Source organism: Spermophilus citellus (genome assembly GCF_964194105.1).
Source record: "Spermophilus citellus genome assembly, chromosome: 10".
In the NCBI taxonomy this organism is placed as follows: Eukaryota; Metazoa; Chordata; class Mammalia; order Rodentia; family Sciuridae; genus Spermophilus; species Spermophilus citellus.
Window position 1 is genome coordinate 119,856,833 of NC_138197.1, and position 17,985 is coordinate 119,874,817.

The window sequence follows — 17,985 nt, forward strand, 5'->3', positions numbered from 1 at the left end:
GACCCCTCACCCACCTCCCTGTGTTTCCATGGCAGTCTTAAATACAATTACTGATTTCTATGTGCTGATACAATTATGGCCGAGGATATCTTATCATGGATCAGACTATGTCCTGGGACACCTTGAGGGACATACTCGGCTCCCCAGAGAACCCATAACAATGACTATTGCCCTCCTATTGGGCATAGGCGGAATAACAACTGAAATAGGAACCGGGACAGCCGCCTATGTCCAGGGAGGTCAATTATTAAATCTACAAATGGCTGTGAATGAGGATTTAACAGCCATGGCCAAGTCAATTAGCGCCTTGGAAAAGTCCCTCACCTCCCTCTCAGAAGTTGTGCTACAAAATAGGAGGGGACTAGATTTATTGTTCCTAAGGGAAGGAGGACTATGTATAGCTTTAAAGGAACAGTGTTGTTTTTATGCAGATCACACTGGGGTAATCCGTGAAACTATGGAAAAAGTCACGGAAAGATTGGCTAAAAGACAAAAGGAGTTTGAAGCACAACAAGGATGGTTTGAACAGTGGTTTAAAAATACCCCATGGCTAACCCCTTTGATATCCACTGTAATGGGACCGCTTTTCGGTCTCCTTCTTATAGTTGCTGTAGGCCCCTGCCTTGTCAAGAGATTGACACAATTTATTAAAGACCAAATTAACATTCTGACTTCTAAGCCAATACAGGTCCATTATCAACGCCTACAAACCAAGGATGATCTTGCTGAAGTTTGTCTCCGACCAATTCGAAGATGATTTTTCTATAATAATCCCTGTTTCATGCCTTCCTCCTTTCACCGTCTTTCTTCTTTATTTTACTATTCCTCTCCTCTGACTTTATGCCTTGTTGAACTGGAACCAATTAAAGACCCAATAATGACTGGCTGAATAGATACCACTGAACGCCTTGGCAACAACAAGCTGATCTTGTAGTACCCAGAGACGGGCAACTTTCACGCTTGCACTGCAACCTAAGACAGGGGAATGGGGCCTCCCCAAAGACGGGTAAGCAGTGTAAGGGCAGTGAACGACCTAAGACAGGGGCTACTTGATTCCCTTTGAAGTGCAACAAACAAAAGAGGGGGAACTGCTGGCACGGACTCCCCCTGGCCCCCGGGGCTTGGGCCCAGCCCTGGTTTCTTGTTGTGCACGTCAAAGAGGCCAGCTCACGAGGCCTTGAAGGAGCTCACAAGGCCTTGAAAGATTTGTGGTGTCTGTTTTCATATTATTCAGCCTATAACAGTCATGTGGGAACGTCCTGACCTGCTTGGGTCTGATAAGGTTCCTGGTTGAAGGCTTAGTATGAGTCGACAAGAACCACTTGTCCCCCTCCGTCCTTGCTCTCGCCTACCAGTAACTTTCCATTCTATCTGCAAGAAATATATAAGTATGAGCTGAGATAATAAAGTCAGATTCCCCCTGGATGAAGGACCTCGGACTCCTGTGTCTTTTTTAATCCCGACGTCTCCCGCCGAACTCGGTCCATTTCGCCGGACGCGGCACCTGCCTTCTCCAAAGAATGTATAAAACTGCTGCAAACCCTGGGCTCGGGGCCTCTCAGCATCACCAGTTGCTGTATGCGCGTAGAGGACCGAGCTAGCTCGCAATAAACACCTCTTTGCTGTTTACATCGATCTTGGTCTCTGGTGGTCTTTTGGGGGTCCCGAATTCGAGCATAACAGGATAATTGTGATGTGCTCATGAAGGAACTCATTCTTGACAGTAGATGACACATATGTATTCAGGGGTGAAGGATCAAGAGGCCCAGGAGTGTGGGGGCCTTATGTATAGATGGAGAAAGAGAGATTAAGATGAAAGTCAATGTGACAAAATGTTAATAATTGATCGAGCTGGTAAATAAGCATTCGTTATCACTTTCTGCAATTTATCTATAAGTTAAAACATTTTTTTCCCAAATGAAAGGTAGGAGAAAATGAGCATCATCATAATATTTTGTGAAGACTAAGGGTGATGGGGAGTGGAAAGTTCTGGTAACAGTACTTGGCAAACAGCAGGAGCCTCATTATGACCGTGGGACCTTAGGGAAGCTCTCCATCTCTCTGAGTCTCTGTCTCATTATGACTGAAACAGACTGTTCTGCCAGACTACCACCATTATAGGACTCTTGTCTTCAAAAAAGTGGTTGGGATGAGGATTCTCAGTGTTGTTGAAACATCTGTACAGTACCACCCAAAGCACCCTACAGCGTCAATGCAACCTCTCTCAAAATTCAACAGCATTTTTCACAGTAATAGAAATATTACTGATTTCCAATAATATTACAAAGCCGTATAATCAACGCAGTAGGATACCGGCATAAAAACAGACATGGAGATCAGTGGAGCAGAACAGAGAACCTACAAATAAACCCAGGCATACATGGCCAACTAATTTTCCACAAAGGTACCAAAAAACACCATGGGGAGAAAATAGTTTCTTCAATAAACGAGGTTGGGAAAACTGGATGTCTGATGGCAAAAAAAGGTAAGACTAGATCTTTTTCTTACAGTAGACACAAAACGGATCAAGCATTTAAATATAAGATATAAAATTTAATGGGAGAAGATGTTTGCAAACCATATGTCCAATAAGAAATTAAGATTGCAAAATATACAAGGAACTCATGTAACTCCATAGCAAAAAGAGCCAAATAACTGGATTTTTTTTCTTTGTACCAGGGATTGAACCCAAGGGCGCTTAAACACTGAGCCACATCCACAGCCATTTTTATTCTTTATTTTGAGACAGGGTCTCATAGGTTGCTTACAATCTCACTAAATTGCTGAGTCCTGCCTTGAACTTGTGATCCTCCTGCCTCAGCCTCCAGAGCTGAGATTACAAGTGTGTGCTACTGCACCTGATAAATAACCTGATTTTAATAATGGGCAAAGGTCCTGAAACTTCTCAAAAGAAGACATACAAATGACCAATAGGTGTATATGAAAAGATGCTCAACATCACGAATCACCAGAGACACACAAATCAAAACCACGAGATACCACTTCACACCTGATAGAATGACTGTTATCAAAAATCAATGGCTGGGAGTTTAGCTCAGTGGTAGAGCACTTGCCTGTTATATGCAAGGCCCTGGGTTCAATCTCCAGCATCACAAAGAAGGAAAAAAAATCAAAAAGTTAAAAAGGGAGCATGTAGATAAAAGGGAACACTTGGTATAATGATTTTAGAAAACAGTATGGAAGTTTCTCAAAAAATTAAAACTAGAACTACCACATGTTACATAGCAATTCCACTTTCTTATGGTTTAGATATGAGTTGTCCTCCAAAAGCTCAGTGTGTGAAAAAATGCAAGGAAGTGTAAAGGTATTTCCAGCAGCTCAGGAGGCTGAGGCAGGAGGATTGCAAGTTCAGAGCCTGCCTCAGCCTCTTAGTGAGGCCCTGTCTCAAAAAAATAAAAAGGGCTGGGGATGTGGCTCAGTGGTTAAGTGCCCTGAATTCGATCCCTGATACAAAAAGAAAGGAGGGAAGGAAGGAAGGAAGAAAGAAGGAATAGATGTGAAATGATTGGGTAATGGTTAGGTTAAGAAAGCCTCAACCTAAGCAGTGCATTAATCCCCTGCAGGCACGTAGGGTGTGGCTGGAGGAGGTGCGGAACCAGGGCTATTTTCTCAGAAGAGTTAGAGATTTTGCTGAGAGAATGTAAATATGAAGTTATTTGATGAAAATGCCGAGAGGGATTAAGTGCCCAGCCCAGGACAGGAAGGAAATTAGGGTGATTCCTTTCACCTATTTATTCATACATTCAGTCAACAGGTATTTATTGAGACTCTACTAATACACCAGGACCACAGATTCAGAGGCCAGTCCCTAGGGAGTCCACACTTGGGTGAAGGACCCAGGATGCTGAGGTGACCTGGCAGTGTGAGCCCAGGGCATTCATTGTTCCAGCGCTGAGGAAAGGGTGGGGGTGTGGGGTCAGGAAGGCTTCCCGTCTCTCCTGAACTGATGCAAACCACTCCATTCATGCTGTACTTCCTCGTGAGAAGGCTGGCCCCTTGAGAGCAGGGACTGCATCTGAGTCATTTCAGCATTTCTCATTCTTGGCAGGTGCCCATCCTCTTTCCCTTGCCCATTTCCACAAGAGGCAGAAAAACCTAAATACAGACTTCACTCACCTCCTTTGCAGCTAGGAGTAGCCACATTATGTAGATCTGCAGATGAACTAAAGTAAAAATCTGCCAGGACACTGGGGATGCTTTTGCTTTCTGGATGAAGGGGCAATTCCTCCTTCTTCCTGCCTTGCCTGGGCCCACAAATGCTGGAGCTAGGCAGCCATCTTGTAACTATGAGGGAGAGGGCAAGAGCTGCAGAGAACAGCCAGCCCTGACATCAAACGGAGAATCAATGCCTTCCATACTCACATCCTCCAGATATATGAGAAGAATAAACCCATGCATTTTTAAGCTGCTGTGAATTTGTGTTTTTTGGGGTACTTGTGAAGTCAGAATTAGGCAGTCAGTATAGATAGGTAAATCGAGTCAGGTTGGATCAAGGAGGCCAATTTTGAGTGAGTCCAGCAAGTTGGAGACTGTCCCCTGAAGGACTGAAATGTTAATTCTTTCAGAGCCCTTCCTCCACCCTTATTAAGAACCTGCTCCTGCTCCAACCTGTGGCTAAGGTACCTTGTCCCCGGAATTGCCTTCCCTACATGGAGCTATTAGGTTGTTAATTAATGTGTCCAGGGCTGCTCCATCCTGCCCTTCCCCCTTCAGCCCACCTGTTTCCCACCTGTTGGCCACCCCACTGTGCAGCATTTCTAGGCCTATCACATAGGCTGGAAGGAGAGGAGAACAAAGGAAGCCTAGGACTTACAAAAAGGGCAGAACACCCCGCTTCTCGGGATACCAGGATGCCAGCTATGGCCCCTTCTCCCTCCCAGGAGAAGTCTGTTACCCCTTTTTAAATAAACCCTGCTTTATATGCTTGCCTTGGCGTGCTTCTCTAATGTTCAAACTTAAACATGTGAAGAAGTAGAACTCGTCACCAATAACCAGTGGTATCAGTGACAGAGGAGCCAAGTTCAGAAGAGACAGAACACTGACAGGGAGTCAGGCATGGACAGCTAGAGGGAATGATGGGGGAGGCTTTTTGTTTTGGGGACCAGGAACTTTACCCTAAGCCAAATCCCTAGCCCTTTTATAAGTTTTGCTTTGATAAGGTCTTGGGAAGTTGCTGAGGTTGGCCTTGAACTTGTGATCCTTTTGCCTCAGCCTCCCGAGCCGCTGGGATCACAGGTAAGTGCCACCACACCCGGTGTTTCCTCTGCCTTTCTGAAGCTCACTCTCAGTCTCTTTTGCCAACTGTCTCCTTTGCTCCTACCTCCTGAGCCTCAGAACACCTCAGCATACAGCCCTTTACTGAGAACTCTCTTCTGAGGAAATCTCCTCCTGTTTCACAGCTTTAAATACCATTTCTATGCCAACAACTCCCACGTTTCTGTCCCCGTGTGGATTCCAGACTCCTAAGTCCAACTGGTCACTTGGCATATCCACTTGAAGGCGTCCATGTGTCCCAATCTGAGCTCATGAGGCCTCCCCCAACCAGGCACCCTAACCAGCTCTCCCAAACCAGTTAATGGAACTAATTGTTCCAGCAAAAACTAAACTTGGTGCTATCCTTGACCCCACTTGTTTCCCTACCCCACATGTGGACTGGTAATAAATGCTGTCTGTTCTTCCTGCGGAATACATCCACCATTTTCACCACCTTCAGGTCCTGACACCCTGGCTGACTACCATCCTTGGACTCTTTGACTGTCTTATGCCATGGCTGTTTCCCTCCAGTTGATTTCATAACCAAAAAACAGTCAGCCTGTGAAACTATGAGCCAGAGCCTCTGCTCCAAACCCTCTGAGGCCTGCCTGTCTGTCTCGGGGTCAGAGCTGAGTCCCTCAATGTCCTCCCACAAGATCTCCATGATCACTGGCTTCCTTGCCAGACAGACTTCACCAGCCTTTCTACTAGCCATTCCCTACATCTGGAATGTTCTCCTGGGATATTCAAGTGGCTTGATATATATCCACACACAGACATGTATCAACTCCTCGGTAATTATTGCCATCTGCCATTCTGCCTCTTTGTTATGGTTTATGGTTTGCCCTCCAAAGGATACATTATAAGCTCCCTGAGGCAGGAAAGTTTGTTTTTGTTTTTATTGACAAATTGCTAACATCTAGACAGGTGCCTGGCAGTATCGGTCCTCAAAAATATTTATGGACTGGAGAGAGGAAGGTACAGCCGACTCCTTTAGGATGCTGCTGAGAACCATGTATGTTCACCAGGGAAATGAAAACCCCCGACACAGAAGCCACTCAGGTGCTCCCTGGGGACCTTGCGACTTCCCTCCTGATCCCACCGCCAGCTCCGCCTCTGAGGGCTGTTTGAATCCACCCCCTTGCCCCCTTGTCTTCTGCCACCCACTTACTGACTGCACAGGAACAACACTGACTCTGCAGGAACCTCCCGCCTGGCCTTCCCACCCAGAGGTCCTCCCCACCCTCCTCTTCCCCAAGTAATCAGTGGCGTAACTGTCTCAGTAGCTTTTTTGTTGTTGTTATTGCTTGATAATTATATCAAAAAATAATTATCACCTTTTTATTATTTTTATTTCAAACACACATTCAGCTTGACTTCTGGCTTGATTTTCCTTTTCTTAGTTTCATTTGAAACATTTTGAATCTATTGAAAAGTTGAGATAAGCACCCACCACGTACTCTGCAGCCCATTCATCAATTGCTAATCTGTCATATTCACTCCATGGCTCTCTCTATGTACTTGCAGTTGCAGACATCACAACACTTCACCCCTAAATACTTCAGCAGATCTCCCTTTAAAGTAAAATATCCTGTTGGGCACAGTGGCACCCACCTGTAATCCCAGCTTCTTGGGAGGCTGAGGCAGGAGGATCTCAAGTTCAAGGCCAACTCAGCAATTTAGCAAGGCCCTAAGCAAATTAGTGAGACTCTGTCTCTAAATAAAAATAAAAAGGGCTGGGGATGTGGCTCAGTGGTAAAGCATCTCTGGGTTCAGTCTCTGGTACCAAAAATAAATACATTCATTAATTAAAAATAAAGAAGGACATCCTAAAACAACAACAACAAAAAAAAAACATACACACACACACACACACACACATCTTCCTATATCATCACCATGCCATGATCTCACCTAAGAAAAGTAACATTGATAACATCAACCAATAAGTTGTCCATTCAACTTCCCTCATTATCCCAATATTGTTGTTCATTCTTTTTTTTTTAAGTTGTAGATGGACAAATACCTTTATTTTGTTGATTTATTTTTATGTGGTGCTGAGAATCGAACCCAGCGCCTCACATGTGCCAGGTAAGCGCTCTGCCATTGAGCCCCAGCCCTAGCCCCTGTTGTTCATTCTTGGTCAGCCCCACCCCACTGCCTTTTTATTTGTCACTACATTATGGGTTTGGAGAATGCAAGCCACTTGTTTATAGAATTGGACTGAATGATTTACACCACAGCTGTGGGGAGCAGGCGAGGGGAAGGCCAGCGGGTACAGGCGTGCAGTTGTATAAGAGATAACTTCTAAGGTTCTACAGCACAGGAGGGTGACTGTGGTTGACAACAGGTAATTGTTTATTTCAGAATGGCAAATAGGATTTTGAATCTTCTCAACATCAAGAAATAGTAAATGTTTGAGGTGATGAATATACTAATTAGCATGATCTGTTCATTATACATAGTACACATGTACTGAAATATCACACCGTACCCCACTAATATGTACCATTATGTGACAATTCTTAAATTTAGCCTTAGGGCTGGGGTTGTGGCTCAGTGGTAGAGCGCTTGCCCAGCATGGGTGAGGCACTGGGTTCGATCCTCAGCACCACGTAAAAATAAATACATAAAAATAAAGGCATTGTGTCCATCTACAACTAAAATATAAAAATAAAATTAAAAAATTAGCCTTAAAAAGACCCTTCCGCAACTCTGAGTGTCTTTTCTGCTTAAAGCCACTTGCTAGAATCCACTAACAAAATGTTAAGGTCCAAGCTTCCAGTGACACCTGTGGGTCCCCATGCCATGCCTCTGTCACGCTGAGCTGCTTCAGGATTACTCTGTACCCTCCGCTGTCCTCAACCCAACACTGCGCCCATCTTGCCTCTGGACTGTGGTTTACACAGACACTCTGCCTGGAATGTCCTTTCCTGCCTACTTCCCCAGTAAACTGTTGGTGGTGCCTTAAAGACTCAGTTCAGGCTCCTCCTCCTCCTCAGGGAAGCCTCCCCCACTGGCCCCCCAGGGTGGCGGTGGCGCTCTGCTGATGTCCACTCTACCCTTGCAAGCTGCACCACATTTTGTAATCTTGTGGCATGCCTGTCTCCTCTACCAGACCATGAGACGGTTGAGGACAGGGACTGTGGCTTACCCACTCGTCCTGTCCTGAGGTGGGAACTCAGTAACTACTTGTTGAATGAATGAGAAATAGGAGGGAGAAAGAAAAAGGAAGAAGCTCTTGTTGCTCTGCTCTTCAACTCCAGGGAGAGAGGGGTCAGTGCTTCCTTCACTAAGGAAGTAAGAACCAAGGAGGGGGACTGTAGATGCCCTGTCCCAGGAACACAAGCTCCAGATAGGGAGCCTGGAACTTGCACCTCTGTGAGCTCTCCCGGTGGGGGGACTGCCATGTCCCGGTTTCCCTGGATAATAAATGATTAACCCTTTGCATGCACAGGCCTATCTCCAGGACAGCCCGAGAGGAGGAGCAGGAAGTCAGCTCCTGACAGCCATGGAGAGGCATTCCTGAGGCAAGGCCCTGGACTTCAAAGAGGGGAGGAAAGAGGCAGAGGGAGGCCTGAGGGCCTGCCCCTGAGGGAAGGAGAAGAGCTTAGAGAACTTAGAGGCTGGTACGGTTAAATATGGGTCCCTGAAGACCTTGTGTAGGGAGCTGTTTCACCAGATGCCAGAGAGTTGCCAGAGAGTTTGGGCCCATGGCCAAACCTGGAAAGAATGTCTGAGACCTGGCAGTGGCTAGGAAATTAGCTCTGCTTTGGAAGAAGAGGCGAAATTGGAAGGATGCTTCAGAAAAACACTTAAAAAATCTGAACCTGTTAGTCTTATTTTACATGCCAACTCTGATCAGCTGGTAGAGGCTTTCAGGATTGGGAAACTAAGGAGAAACCTAGGCCACCACCAGATTTTATTTAACAAGGCCACAGATGATGATTAATCACATCTATCATTGCAGGTAGGGAGGAATGGGTAAGGACCTGGGAATCAAAAAGGAGGAGGGAAGACATGGGGTGGGGAGGCTAAGAGGTAGTGTTGAGTGCCTTAAATATACCTCCGTTCGGTGGTCATCTGACAAGGACATACCTTCCATGCCATGATCACCTCCCACTAGAGGTAAGAGCTCACAGAGGTGCAAGTTCCAGGCTCCCTATCTGGAGCTTGTGTTCCTGGGACAGGGCATCTACAGTCCCCCTCCTTGGTTCTTACTTCCTTACCTGCCTCTCAGGGGCGCCACATCTCCCAGCCCTGACACATCAAGGACCAGGCCTCCAGCACATGAACTTCTGAAGGACAAACTACAGCCACACCACAGCACTAGGGAACAAAGAGTGAGGTGTCCCCTGAGGTGTTCTTGAGTGGTAAAGGAGGAAGTCCAAAAGGGACCAAAATGAAAACAAGGATGGCCAGAACAGGATATCCCAGAGTGTGCTCCGAGAAGTGTTCACTGACATTATGTGACAAAATGGCTCACTAGGAGCCACTGTGCTGAAAGTCCTCAAGCGGAGTTGTCCACTGTGGGAATTCTCAGGACCTCTAAAGAGATTATATGCTCTGAGGTTTCTCAGAAGGTGACAGAGTTTGCAGGGCTACATAGGCCATGGGACCAGGTCTTCAGAACATTCTTTGGAAAATGCTGAAATAAAGGCAGCATTTAGAGAAGCACGTTCCTTGGGAGCTGGAAATGAAAATGACGAGGTTTAATGAACATGTCTTTCTCTCAGCAAGGAAAGAGGAGAAACCAAGACGAGGCAAAGACAGAGTGGGCAAGGAGGAAGAGGAGCTCAAAGGCAGGAAGGAGGAAAGCAGAGTCTCGAGTCTCGGGGAGGCATGTGAAGATAGAGGCCACCTGGATGACCAGCCTGCCAGAGTGTCACCAAATGCAGGAAGTGTGGTCACTTCTGTCATCACTGCTGTCATCACCATCAGCAGAGAAGCTGACCAGTCCTGCGGGCTCACTGCTTTGCAGACCCTGTAGTATGTCTTTCATTGATATGATGGGTTTTTTTATTCCCATTTTACAGATAAATACAGCAAGTTAATTTGTCCAGAGTCAGGCTTATAAAGTTTACAAGGGGCAGCCCATGGACTCAGTCCTGTGCCTGACCCAGAGCCGTGTCCTCACGACTACACAGCTCTACTGTTAGCTGTGTTTGAGGCGGAACTGGAATTTCATTACATAATACAAAAGGGGCATGGTACAGGAGGCAACACCAAAACACAGGCAAAGGAAAAGGCAAAACCAACCGACCAACCAAAGCCATTGGATATTTGGCTGCCCAGAGCCAAACAGCTACAGGACCACCCATCTTCTCCACAGCACATCCAGCTGTTATATATCTTTGTGTTCTCTTCCTCTCATCTTACTGTTTACTATCCCTTCTTAACTTATGTCATGAACTATGTACCAGGCTCTCCTGGGCTTATCTAATGTATTACACTTGTCGATAGAGAGATAATTTTTTTAAATATTTATTTTAGTTCTCGGCGGACACAACATCTTTGTTTGTATGTGGTGCTGAGGATCGAATCCGGGCCGCACGCATGCCAGGCGAGCGCACTACCGCTTGAGCCACATCCCCAGCCCTACACTTGTTGATAAAGAGAACATAGGACATTATCTGGATGTTAAGCACTTTCAACCTGAACACTCTGACTACTGCACCCACTACAAACTCACAGAGATTTCCACAGCTGCCAGTTCTCTTACTGAATATGGGAGCCCTCAGAACAGTTTTCTAGAACAGATTCCAAAAACATGAATCACAACTCAATTAAGTCATTTGTGGCTCAGAAACATACCTGCATTAAATGCCAGCATTTATCCGTGTCTTATTCAACTGCTAATCTCTACTGACAAATAGTTTTTGGGAAGAGAGGGGAAACAAAATCAGGTCTGCAAACACAGTCCAGGATATGAAAACCTTGCACATGGAGTATCTTGGATTTGTAGCAATGGCAAAAAGGAGAATAAAAGGAAGGAAGGAAGGAAGGAAGGAAAGAAGAAAGGAAGAAAGTTTCCATTGGAATGTTACAAAGACAAGCTGGGGGACTCCTGAAGGCAAAGTTTGTGTGGACAGACTGACTGACACCTCTGATTTACTTCTTTGAATCTGTAGCAAAATAAAGGACTACTGCAGACCAGCCAGGTTAGAATGGAAAGACAGAATGCTCCTCCTAAATCTCTCTACTTACCTGGTTAATGGTGAGGGTAGGTGGGACTTTGTGCTCCTTGGTCCAGTCTCTAGTGCTGAGGGGCAGAGAATTCAAATCGTGGCTGGCTCAGGGCTGCAGCCCTTCACGCTGCTTCCGTTGCTTCTAAGATCTCATTGGAAATCTCAAAGGGCTAGAGAGCCCCCAAGGCCTCTATTAAGTTTCCAAAAGAACATCCCTCCCCTACCCGCACCCCCCTTTGCTTGCGTTGACGTTGGGTGGCTCGGGTTTCTTCCTCTCCTGCGCCGAGCAGCTGGGAGCCCAGGCGTTGCTGGCAGAGTCAGGCAGCCACTGAAACACTTCCAGATGTGCTGGGCAGGGCGGGCCAGCTCGGATGGGCCAGACTTCCTCTCATAGCATCGTCCTGCAGTCCGCTTGCAAATCGTATCTAAAACACGGCTGTTCTAGAGGAAAAGAATCAAACCCAGAGAAGAGCAAATGCTCCGAGGGTGAATTTCAACCACACGCTAGATGTAACATAAAATCTGAAAGAGAAGGTAAAAATAAATTCATGCTGGTTTTGAGAGTCTTTGCAGCCTCTAGCTGCTCCTGAAATCTCTGCTCATTGAAATGCTGTCGTCTGCAAATCAAAACCCAGACAGCAACTATGGTCTCAGTCTACCAAGGCATGATAATGTCCGAAGTTTCAAGATGGAGTGTATCCTGCCTGAACCCAGAGAAGAATCACTCAGGGGGTTGGCATCAAGGACATCTATGTTGTTCTGTATTTCTGCCATTGATTCTCAGGAATCCAGGAAATGGCACCAGCACACTTTGCCTGGAATCATAGAACTGATTCTGCAGTGATCCCTCTCCTCTCCCGAGTTTCTACAAGGAACTAAGGTTGCCCACTCTGTCGCCTTCAGGAGTGGTACCCTCCTATAGAAACAGGATGCAAAGCCACACTGTAATTTTAAATGTTCTAGCAGATGCCTTAAGAGAAGTGCAAAGAAATAAAATTGATTTAAATGATATATTTTATTTTACACAAGATAAAATATCATTTCATCACACAATATAAAATATTATTAACAAGACATTTCACTTTTTTTAACTGTGTCTTTGAAATCTGGCATGTGTTTTATTTTAATTTTTTTTTTCTCTCTATCTATTTATTTATTTTTTTGTGGTGCTGGGGATTGAACCCAGGGCCTTGTGCATGTGAGGTGAGCACTCTACCAACTGAACTATATCCCCAGCTCAATTTTAATTTTCTATTTTTTAAAAAAATATTTTTTTAGTTGTTGATGTATCTTTATTTTTTATTTATTTATATGTGATGCCGAGGATGGAACCCAGTGCCTCACATGTATTAGGTAAGCACTCTGCCACTGAGCCACAACCCCAGCCCTTAATTTTTATTTTAAGACAGGGTCTTGCTAGGTTGATTAAGGCTTTGCTAAATTGCTGAGGGTAGCTTTGAACTTGCGATCTCCTGCCTGCGCCTCCTGAGTCTCTAGAGTGTATTTTACACTTGCAGTAAATTTCAATTCAAATCCTATTGGAAATACTTGATATGTATTTAGATTTCATAAAATTTACAGTTTAAAAAGTGGATTTACATATTTGGGTTGTTTCAAATAAATTCGAAAATTTTCCCAACAACTGAAAGGAGTAATAGTTTTTCAATTCAAAATTAATCAAAATTTAGTAAAATTTAAAATTCAGTACTTCAGTTGCACCAATCACGTATTAAGTACTCATTAGCCAATGTGGTCGGGGGCTACTAAATTGAATAATACAGTTTCTAATGGCTTAGTGGGATTTTCTCAGACTTAAACTAGGAGAGTGGGAGTATCTTAATATCTTCCACTTGCACAGAATTTTGAACATTGCCAAAGCATTTTCACTTCAACTTCACTTTATTCTCATAACATTTCTTTTTGGTAAATTGAACTTTGCTCCGATTTTCAGATGAGTAAACTGAGGCTTTGAGCAAGTAAATGTCTAAGTGTCCAGAGCAAGTTAGTGATGAAACCGAGATTGGAATTCCTGTTCGGCACTTCTCGACTGTGTTCTTCTTGATGTATATTTCAAACACTAGGATTTGGGGTTAGGACAGTAGGGTTAGCTCCTGCAGCACCCTGTTGCCGTGTGGGCAGAATTATTCATCTCCCTAGCAGAATTTCCTTACAAACTCCTACCCTGAAGCCCTTACCCACTCAAGCAAGCGTGTCCTCTTTCTTTGGAGCAGGCTTGACCTTAGCTGTTACTCCTCTTTTGTTACTCCCAGAAAGTCATACCTTTTTTTTTTTTTTTTTTTTTTTTGGAGCCAACAATTGAACAGAACCCAGGGGTGCTACCACTGAGCCACACCCCCAGCCCTTTTTATTTTTTATTTTGAGACAGCGTCTTGCTAAATTGCTTAGGACCTCACTAAGTTTCTGAGCCTGGCTTTGAACTCAAGATCCTCTTGCCTCAACGTCCTGAGCCACTGGGATTACAGTGTGCGCTACCACACCTGGCAGTTGTACCGGATTTTAAACCACAATCATTCAATGTTTTGGCTAACATAAACAGATGTAAGGGGCAGCCTGTGCATTTCAGTCAACAGTGGACTACATATATGACAATGGCCCCACAAGATTATAAAGGAGCTGAAAAAGTTTCTATCCTTGAAACATTCCTGTCACACCTTTTATTCTTATCTTTTTTTTTTATATATTTAGATAAAAAATACTTACCATTGTGTTACAACTGCCCTCGGTATTCAGTACAGTAACATACTGTGCAGACTTGAAGCCTAGTACAACTTACGTTGTACATGTACAACTTATTTATCTGTTCATCCATCAATGGACATTTGAGATTGTTTTCATATCCGTGCTACTGTGCTACAATGAACACAGGGGTGTGGGTATCTCTTTGAAGGCTGGAGATGTGACTCAGTGACAGAGTGTTTGCCTGACAAGCACAAGGCCCTGGGTTTGATCCCCAGCACCGCAAACACAACAAAACGGGTATCTCTTTGAGATATTGATTTCATTTCCTTTGGATACACACTTAGAAGTAGGGTTGCTAGAGCATATGGTAGTTCTGATTTTAACAATTTGAAGAATCTTCATACTATTTTCCACAATAGTTATGTCAATTTTATTATTGTTATTGAATAACGAAGGCCCAAGATGTGAACTAAGGAAAATATTTGTTGTTATCATCAACTTTTAATTAAAAAGTCCAGGGGCTGGGGTTGTAGCTCAGTGGCAGAGTGCTTGCCTCGCACATGTGAGGGACATGTTAAGTGGTGTAGAAACACTGCTGGTAGCCTACTTAATAATTTGGGGCAGCAACATACATAGTTAAAAAGACCTCTTTAGTTGTCCGTCAGTTAGGGTGGCACGTCAGCAGAAGTATGCTGTCTGGGACTTCCTAAAAAAGAGCTATTTGGCGTCTCTTGCCCTTTCTTCCTGTCTGAAAAACAACCTGATGGTGGAGGTGAAATTACGACCTTGGTGCTCCGAAATCAGTGTCCACATTGTGCTGCTGCACTGGCCACACCAGCTGTGGGCAGAGACTGCAGAGCTGAATCAGGCAGAGTCCTGGCAGGACACAGATGGCTCCCTCACCAGGGCCTGGTGGAGTCGTCTTAAAAAGACACAGTTTGAAATGGGTGCTTAGCATTACGAACACGTGGTTAAGAGATGTAGCAAACACCCTGAGGTTAACAATAGCCAGGAGTCAATAACAACCACAGTTCTTTTTTTTTTTTTTAATTTTTTAGTTGTAGGTGGATACAATACCTTTATTTTATTTATTTATATGAGGTGCTGAGGATCAAACCCAATGCCTCACACATGCCAGACAAGCACTCTACCTCTGAGCTACAATCTCAGCCTCAATAACCCCAGATCGAAAGGCAGAGGAGAGAGTGCTTTCCAGGAATGAGTGCGAGACAGTAACAAGAGCAGCCCTCCTACGGGGATTCAGCCAACTTGTGATCTGTACAAAAGTGACCAGGAATAACTACCCTAACTTCACAATCTCCTGTAGGTGATGACTTCTCCTGGCCGAACACAGCAAAAGAAGGGCAAGGGAGCTGGAGTGATATAGTCAGCCTCTCAGGATATTGAACAGGTTGAAGAAGAATAGAGTAGTTCTGTACAAGTAAACGGAGAATATCCTTGCACAATACCAAAAGGGTCCTGCATCCTATTGACATCCAGATTCAGCATCCTGTTAGAACAGAAAATTCCCTTAACCTAGTCATGTCGTAGTCATTGCAAGTTGTAGCATAATGCATTATTTGTGAGTTTATGGCGATGCTGGTATAAACAAACCTACTGTGCTGCCCGTCATATAAAAGTGCAGCACATATAATTTTGTACAGTACACAATATATGTAATAAATGACTATATGGTTAGTTTGTATGTTTACTATACTTTTTATTATTTGAAAGTTTAGTCCTTCCTTTTTACAAAAAAAAAGAAAGAAAGAAAGAAAGGAAAGAAGGAAGGAAGAAAGAAAAGAAAAAAGGAAAAAGAAAGGAAAGGAAAAAGAAAAATGAACTCTAAAACAGCCCTAGGCCTTCAGGAACAATGCAGAAGATGGCACTGTCATCAAAAGAGAAGATAGCTCCAGGTGTGTCACTGCCCTGAAGAGAGGTGGAAGCAAGCAATACTGATAATCCTGACCCTGTGCAAATTTAGGCTAATATGTGTGCTTGTGTCTTTGTTTTTATTCACAAAAAAGTTAATAACTAAATAGACTATACCTTGCAGCCCAAGTGTGTAGCAGGCTGTACCCCTATGTTTCTGCAAGTGTGCTCCTTGATGTTTGCACCCTGACCAATTCACCTCACTGTGAACATTTCTTATTTCTTAGAACATAAGAACTCTTTGACACATGACTATGTGCACTTCACATGCATATCAAATCTGTGGCATCATTTGTCAACCAAATAGGCATCTGAGTCATTATTACATCATGTTTATTGTTTTTTAAATTTTTTCTTAGTTGTCGATAGATCTTTATTTATTTATACGTGATGCTGAGAATCTAACCAGTGCTGCACACATGCCAGGCAAGTGTGATACCACTGAGCTACAGTCCCAGCCCTCATGTTTTTATCTTTTATTATCTGAAGATCAAACTTCACCATTTCTTCTTGCCAATTAGTCCCTCCTTGGCTGAGTGTATTACTTATAGATAAGGTCTTAGATAAAAATCTATTAAGGCCACTGAAGGTGGCTGGAAGGAAGGGAAGACACATTCTTTAGTGGTAGATGAATCACTACTCTGGGTCAGGCTGATAAGTCTTTCATTGCCTCTATCTCCCATGGCTGGGCTCCAAGATCACACACAATCACGAATACAAGGCACCCAGTGCAACAGCAGCCTTGAGTCCCTCTTTTGGTTGGTGGGGTTCAGCTGTGGGTCATCTTCTGGCTGGCTTTGTCTTCAGCACTTGGGGCTCTTCCCTGTTCCCCTCTGAGCGGCAGGCTCCTGCCCTGAGTCCTGGCACCGGGGTTCTCTCCCTCCTGCAAGCTACAACTGCTTTTCTTCCTTGGCTCTTGTGCCCAGGTCCTTGTTCTGGTGACTGGGATAGCTTCCGCCTGGCCTAGAGCCCTGTCTAGCTCTTTCCACTGCTCTCTCCATGCTCTGGCTCTCATTCTAGCCAAGACCTGTGGCTGAAGCCCTGCAATCTGTGAACAGGCCTCTCAGACACCATCTGCTTCCCTGGTCCCATGAACAGTGCCTGCCCAGGCTCTCTCTCTTGAGTTCAGCCCACCTGCTAGCACTCCCTGAAACCTCTTCTCAGACCTCTGCCAAGAAGCCTTTGGCCTGAGTCCTCAACTGAGATTAAGGTATTCCTTGAACTTTTCAATTTTTACTTGGCTGAAAACAGCATTGTCTGCCACCTCTGGCCCCAGCCCTCTTTTGCTGATTCCTCAGTGCCCTCCAACTCAGGAGGATTAGAAGCGGTTGTAATATAATGAAGATGATGATAAAGGTAAAACTAAATGCTGACTACATGAGTGCCAGGCGCTGCATGAGTACAGCAGCAGTCCTTGCTTTCATGAAAGCAGCACAAGAATATAGACCTTGCATGTTCTCAGCACTTCCTTACTTGTTACTCATTCTTGTACTCTCTGCCTTTTCCTCCTCCACCAAAAGTGTTTTAATTTAGGTCAATAATAACCTCCTAATTTGCAAATCCAACAGACACTTCTTCCTCCTCTTACCTGAGCTCTCTATGGCTTCTGGCTTTGAAAAGCCACTTCCGCCTCTATAAAACCCCCCTTCCCTGTGGTTCCTTTGACAGGCCAACCCTCACCCAGTTCCCTTTTGACCTCTCTGGCTACTCATTCCTCGTTCTCCATTTCTTTCACATGTACCTCCTCCAATCTTTACCTTTTACATGATGGCTTCTTCAGGACCCTATGCTCCCTCCCTCTTCTCTTCCCTATCTGTACTCTCTTCCTAGGTGATTATTTCCATTCCTGTAGTTTCAAAGATGGAAGGCGGCTTTCTGGAAAATTGGGAAC

The 17,985-nt window shown here is 44.5% G+C and overlaps 1 protein-coding gene across 1 annotated transcript in view; it reads right to left on the bottom strand.

Annotated features, from left to right (window-relative positions):
- GLT8D2 (glycosyltransferase 8 domain containing 2) overlaps nt 1-11,708 on the bottom strand; it is a 38,376-nt gene extending 26,668 nt beyond the window's left edge. The window contains exon 1 of the mRNA XM_081309194.1: nt 11,482-11,708. The gene's annotated coding sequence lies outside the window, so the exon portion shown is untranslated. The remainder of the gene's footprint in view (nt 1-11,481) is intronic.
- Between the last annotated feature and the right edge of the window lie 6,277 nt (nt 11,709-17,985).